Source organism: Saimiri boliviensis, chromosome 2 (assembly GCF_048565385.1).
Source record: "Saimiri boliviensis isolate mSaiBol1 chromosome 2, mSaiBol1.pri, whole genome shotgun sequence".
NCBI lineage: Eukaryota > Metazoa > Chordata > Mammalia > Primates > Cebidae > Saimiri > Saimiri boliviensis.
In genome coordinates, this window is record NC_133450.1 from 95133443 (window position 1) to 95151846 (window position 18404).

At 38.7% G+C, this 18404-nt stretch overlaps 1 long non-coding RNA gene and 1 pseudogene across 1 annotated transcript in view; both read left to right on the forward strand.

Annotated features, from left to right (window-relative positions):
- Positions 1-18404, forward strand: part of LOC141582700 (uncharacterized) — a 96990-nt gene that overhangs the window by 46302 nt on the left and 32284 nt on the right. The gene's annotated exons all lie outside the window — the stretch shown is intronic.
- Positions 6965-7043, forward strand: LOC120364224 (U2 spliceosomal RNA; annotated as a pseudogene).

Below are 18404 nucleotides of genomic sequence, written 5' to 3' on the forward strand. Positions count from 1 at the left end.
AAATTGAGCCCCTGGATTCAGCCATGATGGAGGCCACAATACTCTTAGATAATTTTTTTAAAGAATGAGCCAATCCACTTCTCATTTATGCTGAAGGCAGTTTGAGTGGTTTTCATTCAATTACAACAAAGAGAGCCTTTAATTAATATATGTCCAAGCAGGGAGAAGACATGAAGCATCCTTTTACTTTTTCCCATGTTTTCAGACATATTAATCTATTTTACTTTTTGGGGAAGTCCTTTATCTCCCTTAATAAAGCCGAATCCAGATTCTCTAAAATTATCACTGGAGGAAGATCTTCACATTGGAAGGGGGTCTTCACCCCTGAATTTTCTCTTCCCCTTGGTGATTTCTTGCTCTTCCTACTGCTGCCATTACACATTTAAAAAGCCCCAAACTGTTCTCTTCTCTTCGTAAACACATGTCCAGGTTCTGCAAGGTTGGCAGTGGCAGGAGGATCTCCTTGTTCGAGAGACCAGCTGGACCTCATAACTTCAATGCCCATTCCCCTGATGTTTGTCTTTCACTGATATTAAAAGAGTCAGCATGTTTCCTCACATGATTATGTTGAGCAGATGAGGAAAATGGGCCACCCTGACCTCCTACTTCCTTCAACCCACCTCATTCCCACCCAGCATTATGTACACAATTGCACAACCTCTCCCTTTCCTCTGACCATAACAAAGTCGGGGTGGACAGAAGGAGCAATTGTTGCAGTGACACACTCTCATGCTGCCCTGCTTCCTTTCTCCTCTGTTCCTGTTAGGTAACCCCTCCCTTCAACTCCTTATTTGATATTTATGTGCTCAGCTTAGCCTTGAGAACATTTTAGTGAGTAAAAGTATATAGAGTCGACTTTTTTTTTCCCCAACAAAGGTTTGGAAAACATTCCAACACAACACTATTTTATTTTTCTTATACAGCCCCTATGCCTAGTATTGCTTCATAAAAGAAACTGGTTACAACAGATTGTTGTTAAGACACCATTCTCTGTGTTGAGGGTGGATGTGAGGTTATATGTGATATTGTCCACTTTAAAACATCTGATCATGTCAATACAGACTCTTGCTGGCATTTCTAATGCTGGGTATACACCAGTGGAGCTTTTTACAAAGAAATTGACAGGCTCTACTGAATATTTTGGAATTAGGATTTCTGAGGTGGGCCCAGTTACATGTACTTCGAAAAAGCTCTGAAGGTGGTTCTGGTGGACAGCCAGATTGAAAATCACTGGACCAAGAACTCAGGACGTGAGGGTACTCAAGAGAGTAAAAACTGTACCAAGCTGGTTTTGAGCTCATTTAATAATATGTAGATTCTTATTTTCACTCTCTACGTATTTTGGTTATCTATTGCTGCATGGCAAACTACTATAATATTAAGTGGCTTAAACCAGTAGTGAGTTATACTCTCATGAATCTATTGTCTGGCAGTTCTGTTTTACAAGGTGTCAGCAGGGACGCTGGGTACAGCTGGAATGGCTCAAAATGGCCTCAGTTCCATCTCTGGCAGTTTATATACTTGCCTCTGGCTGGGACCTCAACTGGGGCTGTTTGCCAGCGTTTCAAGTCTCCTCCATGTGAACCTCTCCACATGGCTGCATGGGTTTTCTCACAGCATGGTGGTTAGGGGCTCAAAAGGTGCATTCTCTGAAGACAAAACTCATCACATTGCCTAGCCTAGAGGTAGTGTGAGAGGAGATAACACTGTGGCTTGAATTTTAGAACTTCGGTCAATAGAGGTACCAAATCTCAATCTGCCATACTCTCTTCTGGTATCTTCATCGTAAAGATTCTGTATGGTCCAAAAACAGCATGTGGAAGTGGGTAATGATTTATCATATTTCTTATTGTCTGGGAGCTTTGTTGTCTGCTGCATTCTGCTTCCCAGACAATATTCTCCTTATCACTTTTGAGTCATGTAGAGGTTAGATATACCCATAGGGTATGTTATTTATTATTTTGAACCATCTTATTTCAGTTTTTCTCTTCCTTCATCTCCCTATGATATAGAGACTTATGGTGAGTTTCCAGACTGGTAATGCTTGCTGTGAAGTGTTTCCTTCCATGTGGGTAAAACAACAAATGTTTTAAAGCACAGATGAAATATTTATTCCACAAACATTTTGTCAGTACCCAGAATGTGCTTTATTCTTTCTCACATTTCTTTCTCTCTTTCTCTTCTCTCTCATAACATAAAAAGGATAAAATAAATTGCAGTAGTAAAACATTGTCACCCAAAATAATAAACAAAAATAAAATAATTGGTTACTAATTAACCAATGCCGGGCAGATGAATGAAAAGCTCGTTTTATTTGCTGCTCAGTGAAGCTTGAATGACCAGACAGGTTTACCTTTTTGAGAAGACACTGGTGCTTATCAACATATGGATTGCTAGTACTAGTAAGAGAGGGACTTTCGCAACTATGTGAGTAGTAGTAAAAGAGGGATTTCCAGCCGGTTGTGGTGGCTCATGCCTGTAATCCCAGCACTTTGGGAGGCCCAAGTGGGTAGATCAGCTGAGGTTGGGAGTTTGGGACCAACCTGACCAATGTGGAGAAACCCCGTCTCTACTAAAAATACAAAAATCAGCCAGGCGTGGTGGTGCATGCCTGTAATACCAGCTACTTGGGAGGCTGAGGCAGGAGAATCACTTGAACCTTGGGAGGCGGAGGTTGTGGTGAGCTGAGATTGCACCATTGCACTCCAGCCTGGGAAACAAGAGCAAAACTCTGTCTCAAAAAGGAAAAAAAAAAAAAGAGAGAGAGAGATTTCTACCACTCCTATAACATGAGTCAGGTGGTGTGGTGCTCAAGAGCTAATGAGTGAGGAACAGAATTCTAAAGTTTACTCTGGAGGGCAAAATCATAGTTCAAAATGAGCATCAGTTATTGGCAGACAGAACAGTCTGGCTGCAAGGAGGTAGAGACAGCTGATTTTAAGTAAAAGGTAGGGTGTCCCTAGGGGATGAGATCAAGTAAAACACACTGCAGAAACACCCTCCTCCAACAGTTGTATCCTTGAAATAAGCATAAGGAGGAACAATGAGGGCATTTTAAAAAGATGAAGTCTCAATAAGGAATTAGATTCTAAGGGTTGGGAAAAACTATTAACTCCTTTCCTTTTCCTAAGCTAGAAGCCATCTCTACTTGTATTGCATTTTATTTGTACCTCTTTGGACATTTATCATTATTATTTTATATTAGTAATTACTTATCCATCTTTATTTCTATATGTGATGGCAAAATTCTCATCCAAACTATCTTTCTCTCTTCTTAATATAAGACCCTACATCTAGTAGGACTTCAGTTAACATTGGGTGAATGGATGCATGTATGAATTGGAACACTGTTAACTGTGTCCCCAGATCTTTCTCAATTCCTAACTGCTGTCCTATTTGAAGTTTTGGGGAAGGTAAGACACAGGCTACTCCAAGCAGATGGGTGCTATTTATTCATAGTTGAAGCTTTTTCCTAAATCTTTCTTAGTTTTCTTACTCTATTGAGCTAAGATAGACAAGATAGAAACCTCGAGAATTCTCTTTATCACCCCGCTCTGATGTTGAAGACAGAACAGGATGAAAGCAGCTTTTCATCCTTTCCCACCTTCTCTTTCTTATTCTGGCTCCTCACTAGAGCTTTTTTTCCCAAAACATCAGGTACCTTTCATCTCCATCTTAGTAAGCCTCAGCCAGCATGGAGGTAAGAAAAGTCTTTATGAAGAGAATTATCACTGTTGTTTGTAACAAATGTTCCAACCTTGAGCATTTCTAGACTTTTATGACCGTGTGTGTGTGTGTGTGTGTGTGTGTGTGTGTGTGTGTGTGTATGTATACTGTGGCATGGAGAGTGATACAATGTACTTTTAGAATTTTTAGTATATTATTTATGGCTTCCAAAGAATGTAATACACATCTTTAAATATACAAACACATGGATAAACTACAAGAACTCCTTTGGATGGCTGCCTGAGTTGCCCATTGCTCAATCTCATTCTTAGTACAAAACAACCTTCAGAGTAAAAATTATTATTCATTTGACTATACAGTGGACATATGGAAATATTGTGATGCCTGAAGCTTTTTAGCTGAAGGAGACTGAGCCAAATTTATTCCTGGGGCACTCATGTGTAAATCCTATATATGTGGCCTATACTGAGTAACCTGTTTACAATTTCTTTGTAAAAAGCATATGGCAGCCAGCTTTTGCCTTTTTCAGTTGGGAAGACACATGGTAACTAGCTGTCTAGATTTACAGATGTGGGTCAGCTGAAGCTGAAACATTAATGTACACAGGCAATGTGTTCCCCATATATACTTCTCCTTGGTAGTTCTGTTCATGGTCAGAGGGATTTTTTGTTTTTGGCTTTTCTTGATTCAGATTAAATTATTATTACTTGCATATTTTTTGTTCAGAGCAAAAGTCTAAAGAGGTTACATTTTGTAGAATGATTTTGATATACAGTTTATTAAAAGTATTAACAGAACTTTGTTTTAAGGCATTAGAAAGTAATTCTGCAAGGAAATCTGGTAACTAGGAAATTCATTTGTTTAAAGATAATGAAGGGCTAATTAGCTGTGAATCTAATTATCTCAGGAAACAATACTGGCCTTCAATAGCAAGTTAGCTGTTCTAGACCTAGTATATAGAGAGTTGGTGAGTCAAAAGCTGGAAGTCTTTTGAAGACTGTCAGCTAGTGGTTTAATCTTTCTCGTGGCTACTATCCAGGTATCATTAATTGTCATCCTTAACTCATCAAACACTAAATGTAACACAGAGACATGAAGTGAGCACATGCTGTTGGAAAAATGGTGTCAGTAGCCTTGCTCAGTGCAAGGTTGCCACAAACCTTCAATTTGTAAAAAATGTAATATCAGTGTAATACAGTAAAGTGTAACAAAATGAGGTATACCTCTGTGTGTGTGTGTGTGTGTGTGTGTGTGTGTGTGTGTGTGTGTATTTGAACTAGACTGTTCTAGGCTGTTGAACTAGACCATGTTGCCCAGGTTCCTTGCCTTTTACTTAGGTAATATATAAATATATATATGCTTTTCTTTGGTGAAAATCTCCCTCTTCATTCTTTACTTACCTGGTACCTTTTCTTCCCTTTGGTGATTGCTGCTTGGAGTGGAATAAAACCTGGCCTAATTTAGAGGAGGGGATACTAGATTTTGTCTCATTTCAATTTTTTTTAGAGGCTACGAAAAGATTAGCAAAAGACAGTAATCTGAAGTATGGTGTCAGAATTCATTAATTCATCTAGGATGAACCAGCTCTCTGATAATAATCCATGTTAACTGTACCTAGAAACAATGTGCTCATTCTACAGAGCACTGGGAAACAATCCCGTGGTCTGGCAAACTTCCAGAACAATCCTGCAAGGCCAGAGCTTGCATCTTCTTATCGTTCTGGTAATATGGAACACCCAGGTTCCAGGGTGCAAAGGAGGTGATGAATGAATGGGTGTTTGCTACCTGAGAAAAGAAATGGAGCAAACTACTTTCTGGACAGCCCTTACCCTAGAAAGGAAGACAGTACCTAGTCTGTACTTTATTATGAAAAAGTCCCTTTCTGGAACATTTGTTTAAGAGCCCACTATCATAGATTTGCCTTATTTCTAGGTGACAAAAAATGAGATTTATGTCACCTTCTGGGTAATTATTTTGTTAGCTGAGGAAATGGCATATCATTTGCCTGTATTTAGGGCCACAGTTGTCTTTTTTACTTATGATTTTAGGGCTGTAATTTCTATTTGGCCTTCCTCTTGACTTATCTCCTCTCACTTTCCCTTCGTTGACTTTGCTTTCAGCCACTTGGGAATTCATTCTGTTTGAACAGACCAAGTTTGTTTCCACCAAACGTCCTTGGTACTTCTTGTTTTCTGTTTCTGGAACACTCTGTCTTAGATCTGCAGAAGGCAGACTGCTCCTGGCATTTTTGTCCCCGTACACATTCACCTCCATGCATGACCCACTCGAGATTAGCCACTTCTCTATCCTCTGTCAGTCACTTGCTATAATATCACCTTATTTTGTTTTACCACTTTGTGTAACTTGCTCGCTTCTTTGAGTACACTTTGATTGGCTGTCTTTCCTGATAAGGGATGCCCACCATGCACATCTTTGTATCTAGGGTGCCACAATAGTGAATGGCATACAGTGGTGCTCAAGAAATGACTTAACTATATTTTAAATTAATCTCCATAGAGATTAATCACTTTCTGAGCAGACTTGCTTCCTTATAGCTAGAGGCTGGCTGTTAAGATTTCCAGATTAAAGTATCAGTGGTAGAACAAATAAAACAATATTTTGGCTGATTTTCAGTAATATTGAGAATGGTCACTGAGAGGGTAGGAAAGGGGTAAAAGAAAGAAAACTGCACTTGATTATGAGATACTAGGGATTTTCTTGCTTCTACCTTAGTGGCAGGTTTAGAACAGATGTTTGTTGGAATGGAAACTGCCTTATTTATCCCCAAGCTGTTTGGTCTTTTCTTTTATCATGAGTGGGCCTTTGTGTTGGGAAGGAACTGTAAGACTTCCTGCTTACTCCAGCATAGACATCTGTTAGTCAAACAGACATTTCTCCTTAGACTTCAAATGACTACTTTCTTCTCGTACAAACGGAAATATGCTGACTATAAGGAGGTCAAAGAGAAAAAAATTTTTCAATGGATGTCCTTATAAGGAAAGCATAAGACATGTGCTTATAATGTGCAAACAACTATTACTCTGAGAAAAAATTATTAACATGCACTAACTTTGATAAAAATAAAAACTAAATCATTTCCATTGATATAAACCGTTTGTTTCTCAACTGGGGTATTCATAAGCTTCAATTATAAAATTAATGACAGATGCACAAGAAGTAACATATCTGGTTTCCACATGCACGCACTGGAGTTAGGCCTTCTAATGCCCATTTTAAGACTCTTCATTTTTTATAGGACTGAAATAATTTTGAAACAATCACTTCTTGGCCTTTTGGCTAAGATCAAGTGAAGTAATTTTGAAATGATAAGCTTGTTTTTTTTTAACCTATCCTATTTTATAACCTTTTCTGGTTTACATAACTCATTTGATCTGAACTGTTTGCCCTGTGCTATTTCACTTGTTCACCTTATACCTGTTCCCAGATACTTCATTGTTCTGGTGATATCCAGGACTGTGGCCATGAAGTACCCTTTTGTAAAAAAATGAGCAGGGGCTTCTTTGCCTCCAAGATCATGTTTTTATAAATAATGACATTTCTTGAAGATCTGCATAGTAGAATAAGAATAATACACTTACTTAGTACTTCAGATTTTTTTATATGATAGAAAACACTTTATCTTGAACATGTGCAGCCTCGCCAACGTGGCGAAACCCCGCCTCTACTAAAAATACAAAAATTAGCTGGGTGTGTTGGCACATACCTGTAATCCCAGCTACTCAGGAGGGTGAGGCAGGAGAATCACATGAACCAGGAAGGCAGAGGTTGCAGTGACCTGAGGTCGTGCCATTGCACTCCAGGCTGGGCAACAAGAGTGAAACTTGATCTCCATTAAAAAAAAAAAAAAAAAAAAAGTGAAACATATTTCAAACATCTCTTTATTTATGAAGTTAAATAGGAGTTTTGTTTTGGAAAGAGCCAAACTCAGTTGCATGAGAGTCCAACTGAGAGAAGATAAACTGGGAGGTGTCCCAGAGGCTGCAGGAGTCCTGCCCTCCTTTAGGTGGTACATACTGTTGGACAGCACTAAGGTGTATCCAGAGAAAATTTTGTACAACTTGTACAAGCAATGCAATAAGGAAGACTTGTGCCTTTACTTTACGACCCTTTGGGGATGTATGAATGTAGAGAAAATCATTTAAAAATTTAGATAGTATAGGATAGGGATTTATTACTTGAGGTTCAGGAAAACCTGAGAATCCATGGATGAATCACTAGAGTCTGTGACCCATCTTGAAGTTATGTGAACAATTTGGTGTGCATTTTTGCATGTTTATTTTTCACTGGTGTGGGTAGAAAGGTATTCAGTAGCTTTTGCCTGGTTCTCAAAAGGTTATGTGACCCAGAAAAGGAATAGAATCAGGCAACAGAGCTACAGCAGCATTTCCTAAACTCTTGTTTCAGGGAAATTAATGTAGTAGGTGATGCCATTAAGTTTTCATTGTGGTCAGATAAGCTTGGGAAATATTGTTTAGTATATTTCATCTATTGGAAATTCATGATAAACATCAACTTTTTAAAGGCTCTAAAATACCCTGCAGTAAAGAAGCCTGTTTGCTTTATTTAAGTAGCATTTATTTGACGGCAACCCTGGTGTTTGTAGAATACCTATAGACATTCCATGGGTGCTAACATTCCCTGGAGCTCAGTTTGAGAATGAACTAGACTGTGTTGCCCAGATTCCCTGTCTCTCAATGTTAAGAGTTCTTCTTGAATGCCTGTTGTTGAAAAATTCTTTCTTGTATATTCTAAGATGGGTCTTGACTGATTAGAAAAATTGTTAAATTTGAGGATTAGAAGGCCATCTAATTACAGGTCTGTATCTAACTGTAAGTCATTTAATTAAACCTCCATTGGACAACTGAATTATCTCTATAAACATCACATAAAATTATTTTTTCCACAACTTTAAAATCCATTCCTTGACAGAAAATTCGCTAATCTCAAGGCCATCACACTACTTCCAGGCTGTTCTATTCCTGATCTAGTTATTTCCCCTAGAGACTCGTCTGTTTTTCACAATGATGATCCTTCAAGCATTTGAAGAGAGGCAGCAGCAGTAGATCTTCTTAAAGTATTTGTTTCTCTAGAAGGGCAGCTTCAGTTCCTTCACTATTCCTCATGGTATGGGGCCCGTCACATCCCTGGCTCAGTAAAGAATCCTTCATTGACTCTCACACATGGCATTCTGCCCACCTAGTCTTATTACCAAGGCAAATGAAACATTTAATTGAAAAAAATGTAAGTTGTCTTCAATCTATTCTTCAGGAGTATTCACACGACTGTTCTGTCTGGCATCTATGGTCACGACCACATATTCTATGAGAATGAGCCTACTCATTTGCAACTGGGTATGCAGAGCCATTTTGCATTATTTAATCCTGTTTGGGCCATGGTTGGTGGATGCAGAGTGGACCTCTGACCCCAGCTGGGTAATTGGGCTATCTTTCCTGATGATTGGAATTGGGTTATGTTGATCCCATATACTCTCTTCTGGGACTAGAGGCTTGTATGGTCAGGAGCTGTGGAGGCAAACAGGTACTTGGAGGAGCAGATGAACACTGAGAGAGAAAGATGAATCAGACGTGTAAGGAGAAGCAAAACTGTGTGTGTGTGTGTGTGTGTGTGTGTTTGTGTGTGAGAGAGAGAGAGAGAGAGAGAGAGAGAAAGGGAGGAGGGAGGGAGAGAGAGAGAGAGAGAGAAAGAGAGAGAGAGAGAGACACCTCTGGTCCTGTTTCTCATGAGGACCACTGGACCTCCAGCCTTCAGGTTCACTGTGATACTCCTGATTCTTAAAGTCTCCTTTTCTCTGTAGCTAATTTGAGTGGGTTTCTATTGCCTACAATAAAATTGTCCTTGACAAAAAGAAACTACCAAATCCAAAAAGCCCTCAAGAGAATTCCACAGAGAAGAATTCCTTCTCATCCTGTCTTCCTGGAAGAAAGTTAATACCCATCCAGGGAAGAACTGGGTTATTGCAGAGTCCTCATGCCTGTCTGTTTCTTTCCATTCAGCACCTCACTCTACCTTCACTCAATTTGTTGATTTGTTCTACTTCTGTGCTTCTGTTTATGCTAGTTCCTCTACTAGAATGCCATTCTTGGTCCTTTCATTCTGTCTGAATCTTACCTCTCCTTTAAGGATGCTGTTCAATTAGTCATCTTCTCTGGAGCCCTCCCTGACCCACTCAGTAAGTACTTGTTGAATAAGAACAGCTAATCTGATTAAAGGAGTAAGAGAATAGTACCACAAGCAAATATAAAAACACTATAGACTTTTAGCTAGATGAGAAGAGGAATTGCTAACTCAGTAACAATGAGTATACGGAATTATTCCATGAATTATGCTGAAGCTGTTATTATCAATCTTCACTCAAGGCAATGAGGCAGAACTTGGATCAAGAATGATTTTGGGCCATAGAAGTAATTTCTTAACTTTGGTGGGATTCACTTTTAGAGCAGTTTTTCCAGAGATGGAGAATTTGTAAAGTTTCTTTTAGAGATATTAAATAGCAAGCATCTCTTTTGGACCCTTCTTAATAAGTGACTTATTGGAACTATTTCTAGATTTCACACTCTATTCTATAGCACTTAGGCCATAGAAGATGTTTTATAAATCTTTGTAGAATAAGGAAGGGGATTGATGAATACAGCTTCAATCCCTGAAGTTCAACCATGAGACAAGTGAGAAACTGGCGGTTTGTTTTGGATAAATGTTTTATCTGCTGGTTGAAAGAGAGACTAAATATAATCTGATCCATACAGAAATGCATAGACATCTTTAACTTTTAGAGTTTAGGCAACAAAAGCAGATTTAAAGTTCTTATAGGGACAAGCAGGCCTGATGCTTAAATGCTTGAGCCACTAAAAACAGCTACCACATTCCTGAATTGCTGTGCTCCTTGGCTAGGGTACCAGCATTCCAAAATCCCCAGAACACATCTCCACCGTCGACCAGGAAGCCAGAGTCTCTGCTACCCACAGTGGTATCATGTCATGCTGAATATTTGAAAGAGGGAACCACTACCTATTTATCTTTCTAGCTCATTTGGGACCACTGGCACTGTGCAGAGAGCAGGCAGTCCATCTGAGAATTAGCAGGAATTCAGCCCTGTCGCCAGATCTTTTAAAAGAGTAATACAGAGTGAAACGGAAGCTCCCTTCTATTCATCAGTTAAGAGATGCTTTATCTGTAGAGAGTGGGAGGAAATTGCCAACCACAAAACTCATCTTGGAGTGCAAAGCGGTACCTATCCCAGAGCTGTGGGAAGAGAGCCAGTTTGGAACCTGGGACTTCTCAGATGTGCACCTGTGGGAAGGAAAGGACCAACAATGCTGGGCAATGTATTCAAGTTGCCAGCTGAGAGCAGGATGCCAAGGAACATAGAGTCTACCTCATCATGCTTTGTTAGCTTCCACTTCTATGGGCACTAAGATTGAGAGCCATGCTGTAATCGAATTCTCAATGTCTGTAGGGAGCAACAGATTCAGATAATTAGGCCAGCAAACTAAGTGGATTTTCATGAGAAGAAAATTGTTTTTTTCCATCTCAATTGGTGTTTATGCTTGGTCATTTGAACTAAGTTAAATCCTGACAAAGCAATCTGGATTCGCAGTTGAATGATTTATGTGCGACTTAGGAGATAATTGCAAAACTATTTCTAATCTTTAGTTACGAAATGAACTTATTCCTTTCATTCCCCTTACTTAAAGGTACTCTGGTCTGCATAATAATGCCAACTTGTAAAGGGGCAATAGGGAGTAGGGATGATAAAAAGCTTTTCCTTTGGAATTCTCCACGGACCCTGATCAGATCCTGTGAACCTTCCCAGCCTGCCTCTGTATTAATCCACTCTGATTTTTCTCCTTATTCTTTTACACTGTGGTCTCTACCTTTGACAATTTAGTACTTTTTGTTCTGTTACCTATTTGGGAAAAATCTGAATTTCTGTCAGTGCTAATGAGAAACTTTGTCTTTAATGATCCTTATGCTTCTCTGGTTAGGGTATTATTTAATTTTGCCAACTGAAGTATGTCCGAAGTACAGTCCAGCTTCTTAGTTAGGTCAAGTGCATGAAATTAATCAAATACCAAAGAAAAGATCTATGCCCGGACACAGCAGGAATGCTCCTGACAATTGAAAGATAGAAAAAAGAAAAAAAAAACCATTCAAAGGGATGATTTATCCAGGGAACATAATGGGAAGTAGAGAGAGGTCAGGAGTAAGGGAGAATTTAATTTCAAAATGATGTCCTTTAGACTGCAAGAGAATGTGAAAAAGTTTTTTTGTTTATTTTCTGTGTTTTGCTTTGCTTTGCTCTTTGAACAACCAGGGGTGCTCCTTATGGATCATCTGTGTAGTGTCATGAAAACCTCATATAGAAAGCTGTAAGTAATGTCCCCATTATGGAGAACTAAACTTAAGAATATCTAAGCAAAGGAGTTGTAGGTGACTCTCAGAGTTGCCTGATGGCTGACTTTAAAAGGAAATTATTCTGTGGTTATTTTCATGGGGGCAAAATTGAAAAAAAAAGTTATGCTTACAACTCACAGAATTCCACGTTCTTTGAAGACAAAGAGAATGTCCATTGTGTTTGGAATTATATCCCCAGGACTTAGTGTGATGCCTGGCCCTGGCGTATATTCATTAACTTAAGATTTATTATTAATATTTATTTAAAATAGTGTCTGAATCAGTAAGCTTTATAAAAGTATAAGCAATTCCAGATTCAGAACACCACAACATTTTTATTGCTAGTTACTAATGGATGTTTGATAGATTTAGTCCTACATAGTGAATATATGTGATAACAACATTGGTTTTAGTATATATTTCAGGGAATTCATTGCAAGACTACCAGGAAAACCTAATCAACAGAGACTTTTGCCAGTCCAAAAGATTCTCTTTACTGTGAGACATATGTAGTAACATTTTTTTGAAATGAGCAGTTAGCCTACCTCTACCTATGATAATTGTAAGAATCAATCTATAAAATCTGGCTATAGGAAATAAAGATAGCTGGACACTGATCAAACAGTGCAGGGTAAAGACTACTAGTATTTACTTCCAGATATATAATCTTCATGGAAACTCTGCTGAGACAAACTCGAGAACTCAAACCTTTTTTTTTTTTTTCTATTAGATGAGAACTTCATTGTTCAGAGTGCAAACACTGTCTTTTTAGCAAGATTTTAAAACTGGATCCTGCTTTTGAATAATTCCTTGAAAGGGTTTCTGAATAGTAGATGTTTCCTCTGTATTTACTGAATGACTAAATGAGTGAATACAAAGTAAGTCAACAAATCAGAGAATGTGTTGATGCTATTAGAAGGCAAGGAGCTTCATAAAACCACTACATATATAAATGGCAAGGAAAAACATTTCTTTCAAGTTCCAGTAACTTTTAAAGTTTAGGCCAGTTACTTCTATTAGTTATCAGTAGCAGTAAGTAACAAATAGTAATATTATTAAGCACAAAAGACAACCTGGATATGTTTAGCAAAGTAATTCCTAAAAGAAAAGTTGAAGGAAAAATCAAAGTGCTACATTAAGCCTCAAATGAAATCCATAAGCCTTGGCCAAGACTTTTGCTCACTTTTAGTCATAACTCTTATTATGAATGTCATTGTAATTTTAAGTGTCAGCCCACTTGCTGGGGGCAGGGATTTGTAAAATGGGCTGACCTCCAGGAATGCAACATACTAGTAAGAACATATCACATATTTCTGGATATAGAACCACAATGCAAAAATATTATATAAGAGACAGTTTTTTCTTTCAAAAGAGAGACAAACCAGCTCAAAACCATACATAGGCACACACAGAACACCACCACCACAAGCTTTTGGTGCCATGCCAATTCTTAACAGTAGCCCTAGGATGCCTGGTGTCCCCCTCAGGTTCACATTCAGGTTCAGGTTCAGGCAGAAGGAGTGGTATTAAGCAATGATTAGTGATCAGACAGTTGAGTCATGAACCATGCCTCAATTTGCACATTCCTTAAAGAGATGTAGCCACATGTACTGTATGCAAAAGAAAGCAGATGTAGCATCATTAAGCTCTCACATCAGTTTTTTATTATTCATTTTTATCATTGGTAATTACTGACATATTTATTTTTCAAATATGCTTTTTTGAATTAGATTTCCCTTGAGCCAAGATCAGAAATAAGTCATGCCAGATTTTTTTTTTCTTTGAGGTGGTTTGATGATATCAAGTGTTGCCTTCTTGATTCTTAACAATTGTGAACATCTTTTTCTGCCTGTGACTTTAGGTTTGACTTGGATTGGGAAATGGGTGATATATGGAGCCCCTGATTTCCTGTGAGTCCCTGATCACAGAAATAGCACCCAAAATATGTAGTCTGCATATTTTTTCAGGACCAGAACCCATGGCTGTAGTCCTTGACCACAAAGCAACCAACCCCCACAAATAGAAGTTAGTGTTTATTTAGAAATGGCAGTCAAACTGTAAAATGATAGGTATTCTAACAAAGGCATGGGAATGATGATTTGGAATTCCTGATTTTTCCCACGAATGGGATTTGTATGAAGCAACCTGCCTTATCCCCTCTGCCTTCCCGCACTATTTCAACCTAGGCTAGCTCTGAGTACTTTCACTGAGCTGAGATTGATTGTCTAAACACAAAGCCAGTTTCCTTCAAGTACATAGGCTTGGCAAGAATGGCTTTTCCAAGCAGTGGTTTCAGAAAACAGGTGCTCATAATATTCAAATTGTTTATGTTTTTAATAATGTCTTTGTTTCTCCTCCTATCCTAGTCCAGACTTGCTAATCCTCAGCATTTCTACTTTCCTATAATGGACAATCATAAATTTCCCCAGAAGTAAGGGTCCCTGGGTCTGAAGCACAGTGCCGTTGTTTGTTCAAGATATTTGGAGACTGTGCCAAATGCATAACAAAACATGGTTTATGGCCTTCATTTGGCATTGATTTGTGCTACAAAGCTCAGAGTATCATTTCCTCCAGAAGGCATTGCGTTTTTAATGAGAGAAAATATTTCCAACTACAGAGTTCTTGAAGAACTTTATGTTTAATTTTTGAAAACAAAAACCTTTCAAAACAAAGCAGCTTAAAATTTTCTTGTCATTTAAGTTGTTGCTTTTAAATAGAGCCTTCAAAATTGTCTTTCCAAGTGGTGTTCCTTTACTAACAGTCCCTGGTGTTGCTTCCTGGGGGACACAAATCAACTTGAAGCACTGGCTATGATGTTACCAAAGAATATAGGAAAGTGGTGTCAAGAAACAACATTACTTACTGGCTTGTACCCTTCAACTGGGCCTGAGTCAGAATTCTTCCACTGCCCTGGGGGGCCTCAAAATGGAGAGAGAAAAGATGAATCACACAGATTTCAAACACAGATAGCTTTTTCAAAGAAAGAACTTCACTCAAGAGTGAGTAAAGCAGCAGACTTACCATGTCCAATAGAGAGGAGGTAAATATAATATTTTGGGAACTCCAGTGCAGATGAATTAGGATGAAAAAATAAAAAGCAAGTTAACTTCCCAGTTAAGAGTAGAAACGTCCACTGGAATAAAAAGGGCTAAATAAAGAGGACAGAATGGAAGGGTTGAACACTCTCCCCCAGAAAGTCACCTGTCTTCCAGAGTATTGACTTTCCTCACTCAGATCCTTCCTTTAGCAGGAAAAACAAAACAAAGCTAAAGAACAAAACTATTAGGCCCAGCACAAGTATTAATATTATTCATGCTAGAAAGAAAAAGCATGATTATGGGTGATGGTAGGCCCGGTTTTCACTGGCTTCTCTAAAGGCTCTGGAAACCACAGATTGCTGGGCCACACCCTCAAGTTTCTCATTTAGTAGGTGTAGGGTGGATTCCAATAATTAGCAGTTTTCTCAAATTCCCAGGTTATATCGTGCTGCCTGTGCAGAGACCACACTTTGAGAACCATTGTTCTAGCATAACTTAGTAGTTTTGAGATCCAAGGAAATGGAAGCACATGTGTTTAGGGTAACCTTGTGCTAGTTTGGATTTAATCTCATATATGTGTCTGCACATGCAAGCTACAGTAGAAAAAGCATTTGCCTGGATAATTCAGGCTACAAGTGACTTGCACTCCATTAAAATATTCTAAGCATAGGAAGTGTTTTCTGGGGGAGTAATGAGGTGAGAATTTCTGAATCACCCTATGACTTGCTTTATTGCCCGTTTTTGTTTTGCATATGTATAGCAAAGTATTATTTGCCTTAAAGGGAATCTGTCCACCTGTCTCTAATGATGGCTTTACTCTGATTTCCTGTTTGTGAAAGATTTGGAAAAAAGTTGTGTTAGGAAATGGGAATGTGAATGGACAAGAGGTTTTCTATATAAGCTAGTTTTAAAATATGTCCTATTCCTATTCACATCTCTCATGTCATTAGGAAAAGATCACAGGCAATCTGAAAATGAGTTTATTGTTACCTCAAAACTGAATGAACCCAAGAAATGCTTCTTACTTGTTTTCAGTCGAGTTTCTGACTAGGAAGACCATGGAAGAGGTCATGGAGAGTCTTAGAATTTCTAGGATGGTGTTAGGACAGTTGATAAGCATTTTGTCCCACAAAACTGCAGAACGTCAAGGAAATAAAATAATCTCAATGTTAACTTAAACCAACTCTTACTTAATGCTGATATAAAGTTCTTAACTCCTAATCTGTTTCCTCTGCATTTCCAACTTTTGTTTAGTAAGCCTACAAAACAAAATGTATATGATACACATGATCATTTTTGTTCCTTATGAAAGGCCTGAAAAGCAAGTCTTAGTTTGTGTGCTTTATTGATGAGGAAGCTGAGGTCAGAGAGGTAAGCTAGTGAGTGGCTGACCTGGGACTGGCACCCAGATCTTTGGGATCCAAAGCTCATGCAGATTAGATAATTTGGTGATGGGATAAAGGCCGTAAGAACTATCTCCCCAAAAGTTTGACTAAAAAATGGCATGAGCTTATAATACCTCCTGTGACTCCAACTGGATTTTATAGGGCATTACCTCCAGCTATCCATGGCTCCTTGATAACAGTTTCTCTATGAATCTCAGTTCAGAATCCCAGAAAGAGAGAATTAATTGACCCAGCCTAGAAAGAACAAAAGAACAACCCAGTGCAAGTATAGTTTCATTCACTCACCTCCTCATTAGGGCTGAAATTGGAACAAGATTCTTTTAGAAGAGAGTGGAGTGGGAGACAGTGATTGGCATTTCTAGGACAAGCAAGTATGGCCAACATTCACCTGCAAACCTCTTCCTTTGTTCATTCCTCCATGAACATCCATATCTATTTCCCTGCATAGATGAAATGCTTACACTCTTTTTCCTCCATCTCATCCACAAGGTACATTATATTTGAGTCTGTGATCAGCTTAGGTCATAGGTTACTGATGTATGTTAAATATTAAATATATAAACTTTGCTAAACGTTTGCTGCCAAAGTCAAGAAATGTTGCCTTGTAGCAACTACTGATAAAATAGGACAAACTATTTATACTTCATTCATCTGGCCCTCACCAGAAACAAAGACTACTGGCCTTTGAGTGAGGAGGCTTGAGTTCCGGAGTCAGCCTTCCCTTTGACCATAAGCTGTTTGAGATCATTCATTGCAAGGAACATTTCCAGGTTTCAGATTAAGGAGGTGTGGTAGCTGTGGAAGTGAGCCCTGCTCAGATTTCCCTCCAGGAACACCAGCCTCCAGCTCGCACCTTTGGGATCCACTGCAACACTCACTTACACCAAGTTAATGATCCCGCAAAGCTGCTCCCAGCCAATGGCTGAGCATGCTGTGGGTATAAGAGCTAGGCCCTTCCTGCCCAATGCGGGCCTCTTTTAATGGGCAGTTTTTGCTCTGGGGTTTCTCATTGGCCTGTCCTTGCTATCTAAGACCTTGATTGTAGTTTGAGGCTTTTCCTACTCAATCCTACTTCCTTCCTTTGTGATATGAAGGTTTTTCCTGCCTGCTGCTTCCCACTCTTCCCTTTATCTTCCATGAGTATTCCCCTCAAAACATCTACTACATGTTTAATTTTGTCTTGATGTCTCCTTCTTAGAGGGCCGAAACTCACAGAGGATGTGAGAATTCAGAAGAATTTTGTGGTACTCAATTGTAGGCAGTAGAACTGAAACTCTTGGGAAGGGAAACTTTTGTTCAAATAGCAAGGGAGATGGTTTCTCATATTATAGTCCCTGAACTTATAGTTAATTGGCATTAGTATAGGTTAAGTGACTAATTATAGGGGTTAGAATGATGCTAATCTATACAGTAGAGTTTTAGAGTTCCTACCAATTGAAAAAATTACAGGACTATTTACATTTACAAAGTAAATAATTACATTTTATGTAGAAGGGTTAATGTGACTTCCAAAGGTACCTAAGGTAAAACAGGGAATCACTTAGATGTTGAGAGAGCAGAGCACCTATAAAAGTTTTCTTCATTTTCTTGACATTATAGTTCCTCCAGTGCCAAATGGAGGAACTTTCTAGTCATCTGTCATGAGGGAAAAGAGTTCTTGGGAAGTTCAGGCACCATATAAAACTTTGCAAATGGTTTTCTGAAACAAACAATTTTTCCTTACTCCCATGAGATTTGAAGTTTTCTTTTACCAGCTCATTCATAGTTAAGGCAGAGATATGAGGATAGTCAATGTGCTGTTGAGTGGTGGATTTTGGTGTAGGATGATCTGGCTTAGTCA